An 18,831-nucleotide genomic window follows, 5' to 3' on the forward strand; every position below is an offset into this window, starting at 1 on the left:
TTGTCCTTCCAGATTTCTGCACAGGATGGGACTGCAGCTGACCAGTTCAGCACGGGCAGGAGCTGCCTCCAAGGCCCAACAGGCAGCACCTGGCACGGGAGGGCAGAGCAGGGCAGCAGGAGTCCTCACTGCTGCCACTACCCCCTTACCAGCTGCGTTGCCAGCAGCACAAAGAGTAACAGACTGGGAGAGGTGGGGGGCAGACTGTCCCCACCTCCTCCTGCCCCAGCCAGTTGCATGCCAGGCCATGACTCTAACCTGCCACCATGGCTCGGTGACCACTGCTGCTCCCCTGAAACCACCCACATAGCCCCCCACTTTGCCTCCCCTTCAGATTAGAGCCATGGCCCGGTGTGCAAGTAGCTCGCAGTAGGAGGAGGTGAGGGCAGTGAGGCCTGCCCCTGTTCTCCTACTCCTCACACTGTTGGTGACACTGAAACAGCTGCAGGGGCAACAAGTCTCACGACCCCACTCTGCCCTCCCATACTGGGTCCTGCCTGCTGGGCTATGGAGGTGGCTCCTGCCTGTGACCATCCAGCCAGGCTGCAGCCCCATGCCCTACAGTGGGTGCGCAAATCACAAATCGGGGTGGGGGGGCATGTGCCCCACCATTTCTTCTCCAATGCTTATGGTATTGGCTATAGTTGGGCACCCCCCTGCCTCACACACTTCCACCCTGCCCAACATACACAACCCCTGCCTCACACAAGCACTCTCTTCCCCACACACTGGGGGCCCGGGACCTGGGGGCCAAGGGCAGTGGATCAGGAGTGAGGGGCACCAGTAAGGCTGCTGAGGGGTTGGGGGGCTGCAGGTCGGGAGTGAGGGACATCAGCAGGGCCAGGGGCAGTGGGTTAGGAATGAGGGCTACTGACAGGGTTGAGGGGTTCGTGGCTTGCGAATCAGCAGCACTGGCACATCAGGGGAGATTAGTACCACAACGAAGCAGGGGAGACAGCTGCAGCTGGACCATCCTGGTGAGTGAAGGGGGCAGGGGCAACTCTGATTTTCTATGATAAAAAAAACAAAAACAAAGGCCATCATATATAGCTATTTAAAAATTATTTTATTATAATAAGTGAGGCATTGGTAGGCTTCTAAATTGCTTTAATACTGTAATATGTCAATAAAACACTGTGTTCAATTGATTCCTCTGTGTGTGTGTGTGTGTGTGCGCGCGCGCGCACGCGCATGTATGTGCATGCTTGCGTGCGTGTATAAAAATGCGATTTGGGGGTTTATGTCAGTGTATATTTAATTTTTAAACAGAGAAAATCAGGATCCCTGGAGATGGGAGGGAAGCATTCCTTGCTGAGACCCATCAACTTCTCCCCACCATAAGGTCCTAGCCCTCAGAGCTGCAGAGAAAACCATTGCAATATAAATAAAGAGATCCCAGGCAGGGATCCAGACAGTGGGAGATTGGGGGTCCCAGCCCAACAGACAGTCAGGCCCACGGGGCCTTATGAGCCATTCCCTGACTCTCCCCAAAGGGCCTGCCCTCCCTGATATGGTTTCTCTCTCTTCCTGGCAGCATAAGGCAGCAACCGAGAGACAGAAGATTGTGGATGAATTTGAAGGACTGCACCAGTTTCTGGAGAAAGAAAAGCAACTCCTGCTGGCTGAAGTGGGAAAGCTGGAGAGGGGGATTGAGAAGAATCAGGGGGAGACTATTACCCAACTCTCCGAGGAGATTTCCCTTCTCAACAACCTGATCAGGGAGCTGGAGGGGAAGTGCCAGCAGGCAGCCAGTGACCTCCTGCAGGTGAGGCACATGAAATGCCTCCAGTCTAAGAGCAAGGGAGGGAAAGGCTTAAATCTTGGGTCTGCTGGGACCAGGTGTATAACTGAGGGGCAACAAGGGCAAGGGCCCCAGACAGTCATGTGGTGGCAGTGATGAAAGATGCAGAATAACAGCCCCAGCTGCTGCTGCCCTATGCACTTCCACTGCCCTGGGTGCACAGCTGCCCTATTATAGCTCTTGACAATGCAATGGGCACATCTCTGCAGGGCACTACAGCAAGCACTGGGACTGCCCCCGATGTGGGAAGGATGAGCATCCTCCTCTTCTCCTCAGGGTAGTGATGGCTTTGGGCACTGGCAGCCTGAAGACTGTAGAGCTGTAATCTGGGCCTTCCCCCTCTTGCCCCCGGGGAATCAACTCCCCGTGAAGTCTCAGCTCCTTCCTGATCCCAAGAAATGCCCTGGGTATTTCCGAGCAGAAGAACACTAATCGGTCCCGGCTGGGGGAGCTGCCACTGCCACTGCCCGTGCTGCCCCTGCAGCTGAGGCACATGGACAGAGTCCGTCTCCAGGTCCCTCCCTCGACCCAATGCTATTATTATCTTGGAGCTGAATTCCAAAAGGGAAATCAAATAACACGGACTAGTTTTTCCTGGGTGCAAGGAGCAGTTCCAGCTGCCAGAGGGGATTTGCCCAGAGCTGGAAAGGAGACTCACCATCTTGTCTGGAAAAAGTCTAGCTCTACAGGAGACTCTGTGGCAGTTTCAAGGTACTGAGCAGGGGGCTGTGAAAGGGAAGAGGGAAGTTCTCTTCTTGAAGGGGAAGAGACAAGCAGTTGGTTCATATCTGGAGCCTACGTCTTTTTTATTTGGGGGAGAAAGTGAACGTCCTGGGCTGATATTACAGGTCGCAGGAATGAAGCCACGAGGAAGGGGCCTCTCTGTGCCTTTGGACACATCACTGATGAACCAGAGCTCCTCAAGGACTCTGTGTCCAAGCTGCAGAGCTGCTGGGCCCCTGCTGCTCCAGCGCTGCTCAGCATGGGCACCTGCAGCTGGGGTGCTGGGAGCTGGGGGGCTTTACCCCACTCACAGCCTGGCTGCAACACCTCGTGTCAGGTCACCAAAAGGCCTAAATTAAAGAAGAGGCAGGTTTTCAGGTTTGAAGCCTGCTGGCTTGGGCCCAGGGAGTGCAGGGAGGGAGGGTCCCTGACGGGCCAGGAGAGGAGCTGGGAGAGAGCAGAGTGGGCAGGTGGGCTGTGGTGTGGGTGAAGCCGCCCCTCTGGTATTTTGCACCTCAGTAGAGGCCACTGGAGCAGAGGGCAACTCTGTATGGACCCCTGGACTTCCCCAGCCCATGCAAACCTTCCCTGTCCCCTCAGCCAATGTACAAGAGCATTGCAAATCTTATTCCCTTGCCATAGGCTCCCAGTCCAAGCCCACTGCTTGTCCCTTTCTGCTACTGAGTGGCTCCTCCCCAGTGTCTAATAGGGCAGGATGGGCTCCTCAGTGAGCTCCCATGGTCCGTGATTGTTACATTCCTCCTCTGCTCCTCTGCCTGCACCTCCAGCTCCAGCTCCAGCTCCAGCTCCCTCCTTCCCTGTCCTGGGAGAGGAGGCCCCTGCTGCAGGGGAGCAGGAAGATGTGGAGGCAACTTCTGCAGCCACAGGCCCAGCAGCAGGGAGAGGAGCTGCCCCAGTGTCTGCTCAGTCTCAGGGGCTCAGGACCACGACAGATCCTAGTCCATAGCATGAACCAGATTTTATTTTTGTTTAAGGAAAATGTTTTGTGTTCCAAGCCAAATCAGCCAATTCAATTCCAAATCCATGAGTTATTCAAGAACCATATGTGGCCTTACTACTGGCAAACATCGTCTACTGCTGCCTACGGCTTCACATGTTTCTAAATCCTTTGGCGGGCATCGTATGTGCAGGCCCAAGCCCAGAAACTTTGGGTTCAGATGTCCCCAAGTTTTGCTTGCGCTCAGCCATATGGCCACAGGAGCAAGCTAGGACGGAGTCTTCCATTTCCATAAAGCCAATCTCATCCAACTGGAAATGAAAATGGGAAACTGCCACAATATGGCCTGGTTAACTATACATTAATTCTGTGGGTACTACTCCATGCCAGAAAAGTGGTTGTCCCCAGCGACTAGGAAAACAGCCTTAGTGGTCATGATATTTCCCCTGCAGCATAAACCAGACACTGAAGGTCTAATGTCTGTGCCCCTTTCCTCTGCAGAGGCTCTGTTGTCCAAGCTGGAGAAGGGCAGGGGGGAACCACAGGCATCACACACAAAGGGTAAGCGCTGGGGAGCTGGTCTTGGCTTTAACAGAACGATCCCACAAAACCCACAGCCGCCCCTCCACAAGAGTCAAACCCTCTCCCAGCCCAGCACTGAAGCCCCCTGTGCTGGGACCTGGGGTGTTTGGGCTGGGATTTTCCTGTCTTTGTCTATGGATTTGCTGCTACCTCCTCCCTTTCCTCTGGGGCAGGGGCTCTCTCCAGTGCCAGGCTGATGAGTTTCTGGGCTGTCTGTGGTCAGCTTCCTGGGCCCAGGGCAGGGCAGCTCCTGCCTCTGTCCCAAGCAGGATGGGGCTGCTGGAGAGCATAGGTGGCAGAAGGCTGGAGCTAATGGGGCTTAGCCAATGCAAACACAGGCAGCAAGTAGGGCCGCAGGGTGGCCCGGGTGCAGGCCCCGCATTTGCCCTAGGCCTTGCACCCTGCTACAGTCATCTCTGCTGGGGGACATGTGCCCCCAAGATATGTGTGTACAGTGGAGGTGGCTGCCGCTGCAAGCTGGGCTCTGCCCCCAGCTGCCTTTGCTGTGGGAGCCACACGATGTTATGTGCCTGCTGCTGCCAGGCAGGCAGGGGATGCGGCGCAGTCAGCACACGGCAGGAACATGGCATCACACAGCTCCTGCAGCAGTGGCAAAGGCAGCAGGGTGCAGAGCCCAGCCCAGCTCGCAGCAGCAGCTGCCTCCACCCCACACACAAATCAGGGGGGGCACATGCCCCCCATGCCTGTCCCAGGGTAGCACACAGCAACTGGAGCCCCCTTTGCCCCTGGATGAGACGCCCAGGCTTCGACTGTCTCATGACCCACCCTGGGGACCTGTTCACCCCAGACCCTGCACCTGCCCCATTCCCTCCTTTACTGTTGGGACCTCTATTTCCCTCCCATCCCCTGTGCCCCTTCCTTCTTCCCAGCCGCCCCTTCCCCTCCACAGACTTACCTGGTGTGGGGGGCGGGATGGGTGCATGGGCAAGCCCACACATGCCAACCCAGCCCCACCGCAATAATTTTCTCCCTCAGCCTATGCTGGGGAGGGGGAGGAATGGCCCTGCCTGCCCCGGGGCTGAGCTCTGCCCCGATGCTGTGATTCTCTCTCCCAGTGACGGTGACTCTGGATCCAGACACGGCTCGTCCTGACCTTGTCTTGTCTGTGGAAGCATGAGGGCGGAAGAAACGTGGCAGGATCGGCCCGACAATCCTGAGAGATTCGACTCTGAGCACTGTGTGCTGGGTCAAGAGGGATTCACCTCGGGGAGATGCTGCTGGAAGGTGGAGGTGGCGGAGGGGGCACCGGCACAGGGGTGGCCAGAGAGGAGGAAGGGACTGATCAGTCTTAGCCCCGAAGAGGGGATCTGGGCCATGTGGTGCTGGGATGATCAGTGTGAGGCTCTCATGGCTGCTACTCCCACCCCCCTGTCCCTGCACCGGGTGCCCAGAAGGGTACAGGTCTGTCTGGACTGCACATTGGGGCGGGTGTCATTTTTCGATGCTGATACCGAGGCCCCGATCTTCACCCTCCCGCCAGGCTCATTTGCAGGGGCAGGACCTGGCCCTGGTTCTGCCTGTGGAACATGGTGTGGAGGGGTAGAGCCCAGTTCAGACTGTGCCATTAAGTGGGGAGTGGGGGGCGGGCAAGAACATCTAGGGAATGGAACATCCCATGTGGAGAAATGGGCCGCTCTGGCTTCCCCTTCTCTATGACCCCAGAGGAACCCCGTCTACCAGCTCCCAGCCCCTCCTCTATGCCTCTGGGAGCTGCCAAAATGAAAGGCGCCATCTGCATAGACAAGACCATCCATTGCAGCGAGTGGCCCCAGGCCAGTCTGTCCCTGTACTCGGTGGCTCTGGAGGACTCGAGCAAGGCCACCAGAATGGGCACTTGGGGATGTTGCCAGCTTTGGAGCCACCACCCCCTCCAGTACCAGCTGCCAGGGCTGGTGCTTAGGGCAAAGCGCCTCTGCATGCCCTTTGCCCAGAGCACCCTGCTGGGGCTGGGGGTGGGAGGCTGTCTGGGCTTGGAGCCTGAGCCCAGCCAGGCGCTGCCTGTGGGAAGCTGCTGGGCTGGTTTGTGCTTGAGTTGGTTTTTCATGTGCAGCAAAGGCCCCTGGGCTGGGGGCTTCTCAGAGCCGGAAGAGTTTCACTCCCTGCCTCAGGCTTCTCTGACAACAGGGCTGCTGCGCAGGGTGAGGAACAGCCCCCGCCTGCCCCAGAGCTGAGCGCTGCCCTGACACTGATTCTCACAATGGACAGTTCCCTTGTCCTGGGCCCCTCGTGACTTCACATCCATAGAAATCACAATAAACATCTCAACTCGCTTTGTAACGGCTTTGTCTCTCATGCCTTCATTTCCCTTTTTCTCTCCCTACATCTCCCCTGCACTGGTTTCTCTGCCTTTGCCCTGGCTCATGTGGCTGGATGTCCCCTGTGGGATAGACACCTCTTTTCCTTGGTCTCATCTTTATACATTGGCCTTTTCCACATCAAAGCAACATGAATCACACAAGACCCTCCTGGTCCTGCTGTGGCAGCAGGATGGGGTTGAGGATGGAGCCGGGACTTCACAGACCGTCATTTTCAGATACTTTCCACTGATGTGGGGTGTGAGAAGATCTTTGTTATATCACTGAGAACTGAACCCCGTAGGAACCTTGTTTGTCTGAAGCACTAAAACTCAAGCAAGGACCACCTTGGCAGCTCCATACCAGTTCCCCGATTAGTCTAACTTTTAGACAATTATAATTCTATTATGAAAACGGATGACACTATGTGAACTACTTTACAATCTTCTCAAGAGGGTGCCAATGTATAATAAATAGTAGTTCTCTTGCTATCTGGGAAAACCTCTATTGCGGCTGAAGGTTTACTTGGCAGTGGAAGTGAGGGAATCCATGGATTTAGTTTGTGCAAGTAAATAGTTTTGACAGACTCCCTTTCACTAAATGCACTCTATGCACGTGTGTGTTGGGGGGAAATTTGCCTCAGTCACACTCACATACCTCTATGGAGTTAGTGAATAATATGCGATAGGCCAGAATTTGGCCTAGTGTCTTCCTCCTTACAGAAAGGGAGAGTTACTAACTGTGAGCTGTATGAAAAAGTTGTCAGCCCAAGAAAAAGGAAAGAAAGCAGAGGAGACGGTAGCTGCAATGCAGAAAGAGCAAAATTTTGTCACAAAAGCATTGGTATCACAGGATGGAATTATGAGAGCAAGTTATGAGGTTGCACACATAATTGCAAAAAGGAGCAAACCATACTCTGATGGAGAGTTTGTAAAGGAATGTGTACTCAAGTTTGCTGCAAATTTGTGCCCAGACAAGAAAAAGCAGTTTGAGAATGGTAGCTTGTCAAGACGCACTGTTGTGAGATGTATTGAAGATATCTCTGAGAACCTGCACCAACAATTGAAAAGCAAGGTAAATGATTTCTCATACTTTGCATTGGCACTCGGTGACAGTTGTAATGTCAAAGACAGAGCCCAGTTGTTGATTTTCATTTGAGGAATCACTGAAAATTTTGAGCTTTCAGAAGAATTGGCATCAATGCAGTCAATGAAAGACACAACAACTGGAAAAGATTTACTGGACACAGTAAATCAATGTGTGTCAAAATTGGGAATGGACTGGAAAAAATTGGTGAATGTGACCACTGATGGAAGCCCAAACTTGACAGGCAAACATGTTGGATTGCTCAAAAGAATTCAAGATCAAGTCAAAGAAACAAATCCAGAACAGAAAATTATTTTTTTACACTGTATCATTCATCAAGAGGCCCTCCGTAAAAATGTTCTAAAGCTAAGCACTGTTGTGGACATGGTTACAAAAGTGGTCGACTATGTTTGAGCAAGAGGATTAAACCACAGGCAATTTGTAACCTCTGCTCAAGGAGTCTGAATCTGAGCACACAGATGTTCTGTATCATACCAATGTAAGATGGCTCAGTTGGGTAACGTTTTGAAAAGAGTGTAGGAACTGAGAGCTGAGATTGGTTCATTTTTGAACATGAAAGAAAAAGATTTGGATTTCCCACAGCTGAATGATGCAGATTGGCTCTCTGATTTTACATTTGCTGTTGATATCATGGGCTACATGAATGATCTGAATTCACAACTGCAAGGGAAGGGGCTTTTTGCTCATGAACTGCATTCCAGTGTCAAGTCATTTATGATGAACTTCCTTTTCTCCCGTCAGATAGGAAAAAAATTTCAGCCATTTTCCTGCATTGCAGCAGATTACTGTTTCTGATTAAAAACTAAAAAAATACACATCACTACTAATGCAGCTGCATGCTGAATTTTCTCGACAATTTGAAGATTTTTGAATAATAGAAAAAGACGTGTCTTTGGTCTCCTCAACTTCCACATTTACTGTTGACAGCACTCCATGTGACCTGCAACTTGAGCTTATTGACCTGCAGTGTGATGCAGTGCTTGCAGAGCAACTCAAATCAGTTCCCCTCCTAGCTTTTATGCCTCTGTCAATGAACAGAAGTTTTCAAAGATCAAGGCTGCTCCCCAAAAGACATTTGTGCTTTTTGGATCAACCTACGTATGTGAGCAGACATTTTCTGTAATGAAAATCAACAAATCAAACTTTAGATCTTTAATTAACGATAACCACCTTGCTGCAGTGCTCCACATTGCAACAACAGAGATGACGCCTGATTTTGATTTTCCGGTTAATGCACATCAGAGGCTTCATTCTTTGCATTGAGTTCCTTTGTTTGTCTTTAAGTTAATCATTTAAGTTATTTATATTATGGTTGTATGTTTGTCATGTTGTTTTTTGGGAGCATTAAGTTAATCACTACTCAAATTATTTTTTTAAATAAAATTAAAATTTGTTATAGTAGATGTTTGATTTTTAGTATGTGATACTTTATCTATACCTTTTTAAAACGATTTGTTCTGAAAGATGTTGTGTGTGCAGTCCTTGATTCAGTTGGTTTGGCTCCGTTCTGGGGGAGGTCTGATGCCCCTGGAACCCCACTGCTGGGGCAGGATATCCGAGGGGTCACAACCCCTTGCTGCCTGGTAAGTTGTGCCTGTGCCTCGTCGCCCATAGGGCAGAACTCTTGGGCCCTGGGAGCAGGCCATGCACTGTGAGGGTGGGCCTAGTGTTGGGCAGAGTTTCCCAGTCAAGGGGTACACCTTCTGATGCCAGGGATCATGTGATGAGGGCAGGGGATTCTGGGCCAGATATGGTGAGCGGGGTAGTTTGGTGTTGGGTGTGTGAGTCTGTTAGAAATATTATTAAAAATGCATTATCAATAGCAGATTTAGAAAAAAACACAGCTGCTAGCCCTCCTTGTCTCCTTAGTGGGGGGGGGGGGGGGGGGTTGGAAATTGAAGGGAAAACTACCAAGGGCTCTTTGTACTAAGGTATCACTCTCTCTTTGTTCTGCAAATTTACTATCTCTTTGTTACACTAAATCACACTTTCTTTCATGGCTCCCACATTTCTTAGGCTAGATAAGAGTAATTGCCATCTTAGCCTTGGGGTTGAACCTTGAATAACCTCGGGTCCCTTCTAAGCACGCACAATAAGCTAATACATATTAAGCCTATCCGCCCCGCATACTTAAGTAGTTAATTATAATACACATGCGATGTATGATGTGACGTATTCACATGCATGTTTGTATGAACCGGAAATGAGTTGTAAGAGTTCCTGCTTCTGTACACGTGCCCAGAAGAGAGGGGATAAAAGCCTGCTAATGAGTGTCTATCAGGGCAGAGGGTTTTGATCTTTTGTCTTCTCTCTCTGACCCTATTTGCAAATATATACCTTTTGTATCACCAACAATGTGTGCCTAAAGGATCATTAATATTCATTGAGCCTCCAAAGAAACGAACCGTGATTTTTACATCAAGTCTTACAACACAGACCATATGACAGGGTGTAACTTTCGGTTCCAAGGCCCCCTCTCCAAAGGAGTACTTACTTCCAGGGGCAAGGGGAGGTACTTCTGGTGGCAAAGCTCAGGGGTTAGGGGACAGGACTTCTGGTCCCAAGATGGTGACAAAGGGGTGGGGCTACCCATGTGGCCCTTGACAGCTCACCAAAATGCATCAAGATACCCTCTGCCTGAAATACTTGCCCACCCCTGAGCTAAATACTAATGATACTGTATGGGTTGGAAGGGACTGCAGAGCTATATCTGCAGAGCATTTTCACCGGTCATTCAAACATGGACAAAAGCATGGATAAGTTTCCCCTGTGAAAGTGTCCATGAAAGTATAGATACAAGACATCCTATTAGCATCATAAAAGGACACCTGTCCCCCCTCATAGTCCAGAGACACCCCAAACTTAGAAAGGTTTGTGTTCACTGCCAGACTCGCTGTGAGTCTATCCAGTGCTTTAAGTTCATCCCTAGAGATAGAGATATATAGCGTGTCACAGGAGGGGGTCCCCAGGGATGGCCTTGATGCCTCTAGGTCTCTGTGACCGTGCCAGTCTTGTCCAACGGGCACCCTTTTCCTCACCTGTCATGTCTTGTTGGTAATTGTAATAAATACGGAGGCTGCCCTCAAGTTTGTGTTGTTCACGGCCCTGTTGGACCCCACTGAACCCTGTGGGTTCTTGGACCCCTTTTGGGTCCTGCTCAAACTGGATGCCCCATGGGACACCCTCAGCCTTATGGGCTAGCTGGCTCTAAAACCACCCCTTTACCACACCCCAAGCCTCACAGATGGTAATTAAATGCTGCCTCTCTGGGGCCTTGTTATAGCTCGGCCTCCTGTCATCACCAGGCTCTCCACAGCCCTGTCTCTGTGCCCACACTGGTGCTGGGCTTTCCACAGCCTTTTTGTCACCGCGCCCCCTGGCGTTGGGGTCCCCATACTGTAGAGGGCCCCCAGTGAGGCCTCCTCCTTCCCCAATAACCTCAGCCCAATGCACTGGTTTATAAACAGCAACCAAAATATGAGCCCCTGGGCTATACCATAATACAAAGTTTAGGGTGTGCTCTGTCCCTTTAAAAGAATCAAACTTCCCCCCAGCACGAAGTGTCATGTAGGCAGGGTGCCAGGGGAGCACCTGGAGCCCCATTTGCCTTCTATGCAGCATGTGAGGCAGCCACAGCATCTCTAGACAACTCTTCCCTGGAGGCTCCTTCCTCTGGGTGCTGCCAAAGAACTAACCCGTACTGATCTCAGCCCTGGGGTTTATATCTGCCTCCTTCTGCTCAACTGACTAGGTGCAGGTGCAGGTGCAGGTGCAGGTGCAGGTGCAGGCTAATTCCCTTGTCAGCCTGCTGCCATCCTAACTTGCACCTGTGGGGTTTCTTTCTGGCTCTTAGGGCCCACTCCCTAGGCAGTTTCTGCTCTTAAAGAAGCAGGCACCTTAGTGCCCTGCAGCAGAGATATATAGAGCTAGAGATATATAGAGATTTATAGTGAAAAAGACTAATAGAGAAAGAGACTTATAGAGAAATACAGAGATATACACAGATAGAGATATACAGAGACTTATAGAGATATATACATAGAGATTATATAGAGAGAGATTTATAGAGCAAGAGACTTCTAGAGAAAGAGACTTCTACAGATACATAGAGAAAGAGACTTAAGGAGATAGAAATATATAGAGATATCAATTTTGCCATAGAAAACTGAGTAAAACAGCTGCCTTAGGAAAATGACTCCGATGCGTGGGATCGCCACTCTAACATTATAAAAGCCCTAGTCTGTCTGTCTGTAATGCTTTATTTGCACTCTGATTGGCTGACAGAAACAACCAATCAGAGTGCGAATCCAGCATTCAGACAGGAGGTGGCTGCGCACAGAGCACCACCATGATGGTGGGGCCACAGGGGACGGAGTGGGGGTGGGGTGGGCCTGTGGGGGTGGGCCTCACCCCCCTTCCCTCCTCCCTGGAGGCAGCAACAATACAGCAGATGGAAAGGGAGGGGGGCAGCGACACCAGCTGAGTTGACCAAAGCTGCCTCAAGCAGCTCCCAAAGTCTGGGCTCCATGTAATGTGTACCAACACCGCGTTTCCCGTGGTGGAGCTGGGGACACAGCCGCTCGCTGCTCCCACTCACACAGGGGCATCTTCAGGCTTTTCAGGGCACTGGTTCTGCCCGCTGGCCAGCTCACACCAGCTCTTCCTTGCCCATCCTCTTTGTCCCTCAATGTATCTGCCCTGTGCTGAGTACGCAGCTCCTCTTATTCACTCTGGAGGCTCTGCTTGGCTGTGCTGTCGGACCTGCAAAGAGCAGGCTATGACCAGGTCTGGGGTTCTCCTCTCTCCCCCAAGCCCCTTCCCAGCACCACTTGATTGGTGAAGCCCGTCCACCAATCACAAAAAAAGATTCTCCAAGCCCAGGTATGCTGGGCTGTATGGGTAGGTCCGCCAGTTTTGTCCCCACGGTTTACATACCAGTAACTCCGAGCAGACATGACACTGATATTTCTTATGATCATAGCCCGTGTAAGGAGTGTGAGCAGGAGCTTTACTTCACATTTTCTTGATCTTCTAATATCTGACTTAATATCTAAATTACCAGGAAGGACAAGCTGACAACTGGCCCAGTGGAATTTGGATGCAACCATAGAAAAGGTTTATGTCTGTCTGCCTCACAGGCAGCACAAAAAGTAATACCAACAGTCCCACCATACTGACATGCAAACTTCCCAGGCAAGGCAGTCAATTTTGTTCCATGAGGAATCAAATTCCTTGAAGGCAACTGCTCACTCAAGAACATTTGTGACAAGGACATGACATAGGAAAATAAAGAAATAAATCACCAAGCAGAAGATATTTTAATTTTTATAGCAATAGCTTTATTGACTGCAAATATGAGGACAATGAGTCGCTCGGGAGTGATTTTTTAATAATCAGAGTGAAGGGAAAGGGACAAAGTTTGCAAAAATCACGCTTTTCCAGCTGCAGCGGCTCCACTTCTCAGGACCAGACGGTCTGAACAAGGAGCACTGCAATGAACACCAGGGCCAGGTACAACTGCATTTCTCAACACAACCGGCCCTGGGTTTTGGTATCTCCTCTTCGCTGCCCCTCACCTGACCCCCCAGTAGCTGCACCCATCAGTGCCGGACCCCACAGGCCCCCGAGGGCCCCTTGGTCATGCAGGAAATGACCCACAGGCCGGAGACGGACCATCCAGCTCAGCCACGTCCTGCTCTCCGTGGTCGGGGGATGAAGAAACCCAACCTGCGTGTCCAGGGTCACAGACACGGCACCGCTGATTGTCTGCAGGGAGAGGAGTCCTCCAAGGTCACAGACATGAGCACGACTGAGGCTAGAGGGGACAACGAACAGGTCCTGTCTTTCACGTTTCCTTTCCCTCTCACTGGCGCTGTCTGAGTCTGATTTCACCAAAATTGACCAGAAACGAGGGCTGGATCCTGCCCCCTGGGAACAAGGCCGTTGGGAAGGTGAAGATCGGGGCCCCGGTGTCAGCATCGAGAAACGACACCCGCCCCAATGTGCAGTCCAGATAGACCCCGACCCTGCTGGGCGTCCGGTGCAGGGACAGGGGGGTGCGATCGGGGCAGTGAGAGCCTTGTACTGACCCCAATAGCACCGCATGGCCCAGACCCCCTCCTTGGGGCTTAATCTGATCTCTCCCTTCCTCCTCACAGACTTGCGGGCCACCCCCATGGCCCACCATCGCCCCTTCCCCACCTCCACCTCCCACCAGTGTCTCCCTGAGGTGAATCCCTCACAGCCCAGCACACAGCGCCTAGTGTCAAATCTCTTAGGATTGTGGGGCAGATCCTGCCACGCGTGCGTCTGTCTCACACTTTTCCCATCCTCAGGCAGGACAAGCTCAGGATGAGCCATGTCTGGATCCAGAGTCACCTCCTCTGCGGGGAAAGGAGATACAGGAGCGTGAGGAGCAGAGCTCAGCCCGAGGACAGGGGGTGATCGAGGCAGGGGCAGCTTTGGCTGCAGCTGGAGGTGAATCTGGGATTGACCTGAGCAGGAAGGAGCCCGGAGACCTCAGCAAAGGGCAGGGCCAATTCCCCCCGGCAGGAAGAGATGGGCCAGGGACAGAAACACACCGGCTGGGCCAGGGCTGGGACACGGCCTCGTTCCCCTCCTGCACCTGCCGGTCACAGGCAGGGATGAGAGACCCTGGGGGCTCAGAAGAGCCCAGGAGAGGGCGTGAAGGGGAGAGCATGGATACAGCTCATCTCCCTCTGCACTGTCCACTGCTTGTCTTCAATCCCACCCCGCTCCACCATCCCCACTCTCAGGCCCTTTCCCGGAGACATTCCCACTCCAGCAAAGAAATTAAAACTTGGACCAGAACAGTCCACACATCAGAAAGATTTGCTACGTCCCAGTGATGCTTAAAGCGGTTCGTTTCTCTGGAGGCCACCAAAATCACAGACACACACTCATTAGATGGCACAAAAGGTGTATTTGCAAATAGGGTCAGAGCAGAGTCAAAAACTCAGATTACTCTGAACCCACCAAGGAATTTTGCAGGCTGTATTTATCTTTTTCCTCCTGGGCACGTGTGCAGAAACAGGAACTCTTACAGCTCACTTCCGTTTCATACAAGCATACATGTGGTTACATCACTACATACATCGCATGTATAGTATAATTAACTACTTAAGTATGCAGGGCGGAGAGGTAAATATGCATCAGCTAATTAAGCATGCTCAGAGACTACTATAGGTCACCAAGAGTTCAAACCCCCCCACTTTCAAGGACACAGTCAGTTGAATTCCAGCTTCTGTAATCTGTATGAGAAAGGCTAGGGAGAAGCTGGGGGAGAGTCTGCGATTTAGTATAAGAAAAGCTGTGGCAAGGCTGGGCAAGGAAAAAAGTCCTTGGCAGTGTTTCTTTCTTATCAGGTGCAAGATGCAAGCTGTGCATTTCTAACAATACTCCATTTCTAGCAATATTCCATTTCTAACACAGATTTCAAGTGCAAGTCCAATTCTCCAAGTTTTCAGAGCTTACCCAAAAGGAACAGCCAAAGGCAGGGGTCGGCAACCCCTGGCACAAGTCCCAAGCATGGCACGCGAGGTCATTTTGATGAGCACACCACGGCCTGCCCTGGCTCTGGGTAGCTGCTGCCAGCGATGGAGCCCGGGCTGCTCCCAGTGAGGTTTGCAGCATCCCAGCTGCCTGCTGAGGGCAGCCCACGTTCTGTCACTGGCAGCAGCTACCCGGGACCGGGGCTGGTGCAGCTGCACCCGGCTCCAGCATCAGCTCTGTACCGATGCGTGCACCCGTGTGTTGGAGCGGGCAGTGGGGGAGGGGCCTGAGGCAGCGCAGCTCCGGTCTCTCCCCCTCTCTTGGCACAGAGGTGATAGCAGGGCTCCAGAGCTTGGCGCGGCTGTTTGAGCCAGTTTCCAGAGCTTACTCAAAAGGAACAGCCTAAGACATAGTAGATGGGAGGGTGTAAAATATATACACAAATAGAAAGGGCTGAAGGTGAGAGTGGAGAGATAATGTGTGGTGAAGAGGGAGGGAGGAAGCCATAAGTGACTGATGCAAAGAGACAGTTAATTGTGTTAAAAGCCTGGAACTGCACTTGGTGTCTTAATAAAGAGAGTTGGAGTACGGTTATAGCTGCGCTGGTTCTAGAAATGTCCAGGAGACCAAGATGTTTTTGTTGGTATCTTTTATTGGTCTGACTATGTAGTTGGAAGAGCTGTTGGACAAAGTTTTGGGCATCAAATGCCCTTACTCTAATTAATAAGGAAAGATAAAAGATTGTATCGTGATGGTTGGATGGAAGAGGAAAGCAACCCCAGGAACTACTGAAATCAGAGCAGCTCGCCTGCTCTTCCAACTCATCTTAAGAGATTCCTCAGTGGAAAGGGCTCTGCTCCATCTGTCTGGGCCTGCAGCAAGTGTGAGTTAGAGGAGTAGTCCCCAACTAGTCCCTACAAGTCAGTGACTGTTTCAAGAACTGCTGTGTCCCCAGTTTGGAAGAATGGAAATAAAAGGAGAGTCACATGCCCTCACATACAGGCCCAATGACTGCGGGGAGAGAAAAGCTAGATGCTTCCTTTCCCTCATCACCATTCATTGTGATGGCAAGCAAACTTGGGGGAAGAAAAAGCAAGAGGAAAGGAGGGAAAGCTAGTGGAGAGTGGACAGACTTACAAGGGACGAGATCACAAAGAGGAAGAGAGAGCAGTACCGGGTAGGAAGGAGACAGCAGAGAGAAGCCAAAGGAAGGCAGTAGAGATAGACATAGGGCAGAGGAACCAAAATGTAGCAGTTTAGACACAGTTGTCTTGGTGTATGAATGTGCAGATATGAACTCACACAACTTCTTCTCTCAGCCACCGTGACCAACTCCACTCCCTTCCAATGCCCTTTTATTCAGCAGGCAGCTTCCTGCTCTCTCCTCAGACTTTCTGGTCAACCTCAAGTCCCTTTTTATTGTTATTCCACCCAAAAATATTCTGGTGCTGGTCCTACAGCATTCAGGCCTTCCAGTCTGTGCCCCGTCATGTTTTCTCACTGAACTTTTTCCCTAGTACTTTAACCATTGTGTATATTTTATTTCTCCTCTCTCTCCCTAGGTCATTGCTTGAAATACCCAGATTTTTCTTGCTCTCTCTTTGGTTTAACTTTAATTCTTATGTTCTCCATTTCTTATTTCTGTATTTTTAGGGCTGTTCTTTTAGAGACCGAAAGTTCACTTTGCCCCATTTCCACAGATCATGACTTTGTCCTGCCTCATCCAAAGCATAGGCAATAAGTGGGGCAGGAACAGCGGCAGCTTGTGGTTGAGGTGGAGGAGGCCTGGCCTGTGATGGTGGCTGGGGCATGTTGCTGACTGTGTAGCCAAACATGGCAGGGAATTGAGGGGATGGGGGAGACCAGGAGGAAGGGAGGAGAGACCGCTCAGAAACCTCTGCAGGAGGCAGGCAAAGCAGGGTCTGGAGGAGGAGATGCAGTCCCATGCAGATCCAGTACTGTCATGGGCTGCCACATCTCATGGTGTGCTTTGAATTTGCCACAACTCTCTCTGGGGCTCTGGGTGGGCGGGGAGCAGTGTTTGGGAGCAGGACAGGCAGGCAAGCCTAGGAACATGGGGCCAAGTCATAAGGTGTTGACAGCTTGGGGCCAGGGCTCAGCCGAGATGTGATCTGCTCCCTGCACCCCCTGCCCTTTGGGTGGGGTGTGTGTCTGTATGGGGGAATGTGTGGGGGTGAGTGTACATGTGTGTGTGTGCGAGGGGGTGCTGCCTGGCACTAGGGCTCAGGACCCAGCTGGGTGTAAGAAGAGGAAGGAGGCAGGGGGTGCATGCAGCAGAGCTCACCCAGGTGGTGCGGCCCACGGCTTCCCCATAGTGCTCCACATAGGGTCAAGCACCACGGGGGCAGCTGCAGACCTCACCGCCTGAGCAAGCTCTGCTGCACATGCCCCGTGCTTCCCCCTCCCTCGCCTCACCCTCAGCTTCAGCCTGCACTCACCGGCCTAATCCTGACCCTGACCAGCGGGCAGTTTCCAGCAGGGCTGTTCCTGATGTGGCTGTAGCCGGCTGGGTGCTGCTCCGCTCCCCTCGCCTCCAGCATTGACGCCTCCTCCCACCCTTGCCCCTGCTGCCCCACTCCAGGTAAGCAAGAAACTTCAGCCAGGCAGCTCCTGTGGGAGGCGAGGGGAGCAGAGCAGCGCTGGGAACAACCCTGCTGGAAGTGTGCGCAGTGGCTGGGGCCCAGGCTGGCAGGTGTGGGAGGGACACGGCATGGGCTGCCCTGGCAGGAGTAGGTGGGGCTTGGCCCCATGTGCAGTGCCGTGGGGGCAGCTGCAGGCTGGATAAAGTCAGTTGCTGCCTGGATCTGGCCTGTGGGCCATATTTTACCCACCCCTGAACTGTGTAGTTGGGATAGAGTTAGACAAGTTTTCAAAGGCAAGGCGTTCTTTCTCGGGTCACACACCTGAGAAATACGCACTACTTGCTTGCAAGTAAGAAGAGCGTATGCACAGTTCCTTAGTTTTCCTTGCCTTGGCTCAAGATCAAGTGCTTTTCTGTTAGATTATTCTTGTGCCCAACAGGTTTTTCAGCCTTTCTTTTTTAAAGACATGCCTCTGCCTCTTAAAAATGAGAGTTATTTCTTCTACTTTTTAGGCATTTGGTATCTCATCAACTGTCCAGGTTCAGATGCTTCCCAACAAATATCTATGCCTTATGGTGCCTCTGTTAACAGGGGACATCCTTTTTTGTCTTTTTCCTTCTTTTTTTTTCCTTTCAGTTCACAGCCCTCTTTCATTCTTTCTTTTCCTTTATGTGGAGGAGGTATATAAAGCCCTGGACTTTAGTTAACTTTTGACTCAAGTTCATTCAAAATATCTGGGATTTGAGCTAGCAACAATGCCATTCACATCTCTGGTGGACATGCTAAATGCCTCTGCTGGTCAGTAGAAGGCTTCGTTCCTGAGAAATGTTGCATGAGCAGGCCCCAGGACAGGAGGGCTCCACATCTACAGATTAGACCTCTAAGCTGTGGGGTCTACTTCTGCTTCATATGCCCCCTCTTCCACCATTCTCATAAATAAAGAGGCTGCGACATAGATGTTTACACAGGCCGGTGGGTGGCAGATTGGCTTAGCAGTCGCACCCAGAGAGTGGTAGTTGATGGGTCAGTATTGACCTGGAAGGATGTGGGTAGTGGGGTCCGGCAGGGTTCGGTCCTTGGACCTGTACTCTTCAATATCTTCATCAGTGACTGGGCTGTGGCTGTGAAGTATATTCTGTCCAAGTTTGCAGCTGATATTAAATTGTAGGGTGAATTGCATACTCTGGAGGGTAGGGAACAACTGCAGTCAGACAAGTTAGAGAAGTGGGC

General features: G+C 51.6%; 1 pseudogene; it reads right to left on the minus strand.

Annotated features, from left to right (window-relative positions):
• Window positions 1-13,081: 13,081 nt before the first annotated feature.
• Window positions 13,082-14,250, minus strand: LOC149852518 (butyrophilin subfamily 1 member A1-like; annotated as a pseudogene).
• Window positions 14,251-18,831: the final 4,581 nt, after the last annotated feature.

This window comes from Crocodylus siamensis, chromosome 15 (assembly GCF_052110815.1).
Source record: "Crocodylus siamensis isolate JL-2025a chromosome 15, ASM5211081v1, whole genome shotgun sequence".
NCBI lineage: Eukaryota > Metazoa > Chordata > Crocodylia > Crocodylidae > Crocodylus > Crocodylus siamensis.